The sequence below is a fragment of the Chiloscyllium punctatum genome, chromosome 36 (assembly GCF_047496795.1).
Source record: "Chiloscyllium punctatum isolate Juve2018m chromosome 36, sChiPun1.3, whole genome shotgun sequence".
NCBI lineage: Eukaryota > Metazoa > Chordata > Chondrichthyes > Orectolobiformes > Hemiscylliidae > Chiloscyllium > Chiloscyllium punctatum.
Genome location: NC_092774.1, coordinates 26,801,220 through 26,805,795, shown reverse-complemented (window position 1 = coordinate 26,805,795; position 4,576 = coordinate 26,801,220). Strand labels below are relative to the sequence as shown.

Here is a 4,576-nt window from a genome sequence, read left to right as displayed (position 1 = left end):
AGTAACAGACACCTCGCGCTACAACTGCTCATTCACAAAAACAAACTCTCCTGTCTCGCTCTGCAGCTGCAGGGGGGACACTGCCACGTTCCGAGGAGCCCTGTCTACATTGGGAAAGCTCACGGCTCAATTTAAACAGATATCCCGACATATAACGGAACGGCGTCATAGCTAAAGGGAACAATCTGCATTTTAAACGGACGTGGACATTTTAATGGGTATTTCTGCAAATAAAGAGGTTTAAATGGACGAGATTACATTTCAAAGGGATGTGGGCACATTCAAAGGGATATCTTAATATGTAAAGTCACGCAGTTATATCTAAGTAAATCTACCATTAGTGGGTCCACATGGGGGAGGTGTCGTTCAGTTGCCCGAAGTGCTGGAAGGCCTTCGGCAATTCCTCAGCCATGCTGAGGTACCAGTCCGTTCACACCGGGGAGAAGACGTTCTCCTGTCCGAGTGTGGGAAGTGCTTTACCCGCTCCTCCACACTGCTGAAGCAACAGCTAGTCCATACGGGTGGGGGAGGGGGAGGCCATTCTGCTGCCCTGAGTGCGGGAAGGCCTTCAGCAATTCCTCCACCCTGCTGAAGCACCAGTGTGTCCACACTGGGGAGAGACCCTTCAGCTGGCCCGAGTGTGGGAAGAGGTTCATGTTTTCCTGCAACTTGCGGAAGCACCAGCGGGGGCACCAGCGCTCCCAGCAATCGGATCCCACCAGTGACGCTGCCTTCGGTCACCCCCCCAGGACTGAATCTGCTGCCAGTTCTGACAGTGGGTGCAGTGGGAGAGTAGTTGGGCTGTTATTGTTTTCTGCTGGAATGCAATTGCCCCCCCTACACCCCACAAACCCAACAACATGGTAGCTCAGGGTTAGCACTGCTGCCTCATGGCACCAGGAACTCAGGAATAATTCCACCCTTGGAGGTCTGTGTGCAATTTATGAAGGGTAGAAAAATGGATCTGAGTTGGTTAGTCTTCGGAAGATCAGTGCAGATGTGTTCGGCTGAAGGACCTGTTTTTCCACATTGTAGGAGTTCTACGATCCTATGAGCTTTGCTTTCAGTGGACACTGCTTCTCATTGAGCCAGGGACTGCACATTGCCAATGAAATGAACCAGAGAAACCTAAGACCGCCAGACCATCAGAGCAGATGTTAGGCCAATGGGCCGGACGAGTCTACTCTGCCATTAGTTAGAGACAAAAGTAGTGCAGATAAGATTAGGTACAGTGTGGAAACAGGCCATTCATCCCAACAAGTCCACATCGACCCTCCAAAGAGTAACCCATCCAGACCCATGTACCTAACTCTATGGGCAATTAAGCATGGCCCATCCACATGACCTGCACATCTTTGGTTTATGGAAGAAAACAGGATCATCCAGAGAAAACCCACGCAGACACTCGGAGAATGTGCAAACTCCTCACAGACAACCACCCAAGGGTGGAATCAAACCTGGTTCCCTGGCGCTGTGAGGCTGCAGGTGTAACCACTGAGTCACTACATGTTGCAACCCGAGGTAGGCAAGCAGGAGGTTGGGAGCCAGCAAGCCAGGCAGCACCAGGGTGTGGAGTAGTCAGCGTTTTGGGTATTAACCCTTCTTCACGACTGAAACGTTGACTTCTCTGTGAGAAACGATTTACGGGAATGTTGCTGGGGGTTGGAGGATTTGAGCTACAGGGAGAGGCTGAATAGGCTGGGGCTGTTTTCACTGGAGCATCGGAGGCAGCGGAGTGATCTAATTGAGGTTACAAAATCATGAGGGGCATGGACAGGTTAATAGACAAGGTCTTTTCCCTGGGCTGGGGGAGTCCAGAACTCGAGGTTTAGGGTAAGAGGCGAAATATATAAAAAGGGACAACTTCTTTATGCAGAGGGTGGTACATATATGAAATGAGCTGCCAGAGTATATGGATCAGGTGCTGTCAAATGGGACTAGATTAATTTAGGATATCAGGTCAGCATGGACAAGTTGGACCGAAGGGTCTGTTTCCATGCTGTACGTGTCTCTGACTACTGGTCCTGATGTAAGTTTAAAATAGAGTCCAAGTAACTTTGAACAGTTCAATCTTGTTGAGCTCACCTCCTGAAAAGTTTCAGATGAATCCCTCTGAGAGATACTGTTTAAACATGCTGAGTTGGACAAAGTATCCCATCAAGTTCAACACAAACCCAGAGTTGAAGAAGTCAGAAGTCAGAACACCAAGGGGACCAAAACTGATCACAATATTCCAGGTATGGCCTCATCAACGTCCTGTATAACTACAACATAACTTGCCAACATCTATACTCAATTCCCTAACCAATGAAGGTCAGTGTGCTGAAACCTCTCTTCACTGCCTTGTGTACCGATGTTGTCAGAGATATAGGACCTACTTTAAACTGATACACAATCCAGCTGCTGAGAGCCCAGAAGCAGAGTAGTGCTGCGTGAGTGTGCTGGGCTTTAGACTTTGACACCACCTCCCCACACTTCTGGAGACCTCAGGTCTGTAGCTTGCCTTCTTATCCTTGAGGGTTTTCCACCTGTTTGAAACAGCTTGTCCTGCAATTAACCCCTTTATGCCAAGGCGTTCCTTCTACAGACAGAATTAATTGTCCTTTTGTCACACAGTTATTAAACACCATTATCTCATGTGTCCAAAGGAACAGCTCATTGTTTTGCCTCCTCCTGCCCAGCGATAGTTAATGTATGTTATTTGTTAACTCCCTTGTAGCAGTTTCTCATTGGCCCTTTCGTTTCTTGGTCCAGAAGGAGTTATTGCTGACTCATGAAGTTATCAAAGTTCTGGAGTTTACAGGATCACACCACATTCCTCTCTGCCTCCCCCAGGAATAACGATTGCTCCTGAGATACTCACAGTTCCTGACGTTCCTTGATATCCCCAAATACAATCCATATGTCAGGAAATCACTGGTGCTGCCCTGACATAGATAGTCATTGTTGGAACAGAAGATTATGGGGAGAAAATGCAGAAATCCGAAATGCAAAGAGACTTGGGAGTTCAAGTCCAGGATTTTCTCAAAGTAAACTTGCAGGTTGAATTGCACTTTCCCCTGCAAGTGCCGAATGTGTGACACCAGCCCATTTACCTATTCCCTCCTCGCTATCCAAGGGGCCAAACTTACCTTCCAGGTGAAGTGGCACTTTACCTGCATTTCCCACAACCCAGTCTACTGCATTTGCTGCTCACAATGCGGGCTCATCTACATTGGGGAAAACGAACCGTAAACTGGGTGACTGCTGCACAGAACATCTACGTTCTGCACGCAAAAAAGACCCTGAGCTTCCAGTTGCCTGCCAATTCCACACCCCACCCTGTTCCCTGTCCAACATCTCTGTCTCAGGTTTGCTGTTGTGTTCCAACGAAGCTCAGCACCAGCAGAACGAAGAGCACCGAATATTACACTTGGGGACCATACATCCCTCCGGTCCCAATATCGAATTCAATAATTCTAAGGCCTGAACTCCATGGTATCCTCGTCCCTGCCGCACACGCCAAGCCCTGTTATCACATAGTCTGTCATTCCACACTACTTAACCACGAACAGTGTCCATTAACAGTTATTCACCCCCCCCCCCCCGCCTCACGCAGATCGTTATCAACTCCTTTGTCTGTCCAACAGTTCTTCCTTCGCTTTGGGCTCTGTCCTGATCTTCCCTTCCTCCCACAATATCTCCTGCATATAAACCGACATGTTCCCAATCACCATCTGTTCTGTGGAAGGGTCACCGGCAACTCCTGTTTTTTGTTCCTGATATACAGCATCCGCAGTTCTTTCAGATTTTTATTGAGAGAGAGTTGGAAATTGTTTCGAGAGACAGAAGGAGAAGGGGGAGAAACAGAACAGACATGAACGTAAAATCATTGCAGTGCGATCACTTCCCTGAAGCATGAATAGAGCGCACAGGCAATCCGTGAGCTTGTGGCGCAACGGTAGCGCGTCTGACTCCAGATCAGAAGGTTGCGTGTTCAAATCACGTCAGGCTCACTACAATCAACATCTAACATTTCAAATGAAGAAAGGGAGGACGTTCACTCCGTATATCGTTTGTATCGAAAGTTCTTTGCGGAAATTTTCGATCACACGTGAAGCTTTGCTGTCAGTTTGATTTGATTTGGGGAGGTGGTGTGCCCATTGTTTGGGTAAATGCTCAGCTCCCCGCAATGTGAGAAGTCGAACAGTGAACTGCTCTTTTTGTTAAAAACCACAAGTTCTTGATTTATTTTCACAACTTACTGGTATTCACACCTGCACATTCAATGTCAAACTCTGACATCAGAAATTAAATTACAGCATTAATTTTGACTTGAAATATTCGAACAAACAAATTAATAGCACACAGTGAATCGCAAGTCTGATTAATCTGAAATTAAATTTATCCAAAAACATATAAAATCAAGATGGGAGATAAGAAATGGGGGAAGGGCAGAAGGCGAGAAATGCAGCATCATAGAAAGTGCTCCCCCAGAGTGTGCATTTTACCAACCACCACTGCTAAATATAAACACTCTGATATGATCCTTCGGTTTTAATGTAAACCATAGCCCCATACAGTAGGTACCATTTAA

General features: G+C 47.0%; 1 non-coding gene across 1 annotated transcript; it reads left to right on the top strand.

The window, feature by feature from the left end:
* The first annotated feature begins 3,923 nt into the window (after window positions 1–3,923).
* On the top strand, window positions 3,924–3,995 carry trnaw-cca (transfer RNA tryptophan (anticodon CCA)). Its single transcript has one exon. It is a non-coding gene; the product is annotated as a tRNA-Trp (tRNA).
* The last annotated feature ends 581 nt before the right edge of the window (window positions 3,996–4,576 follow it).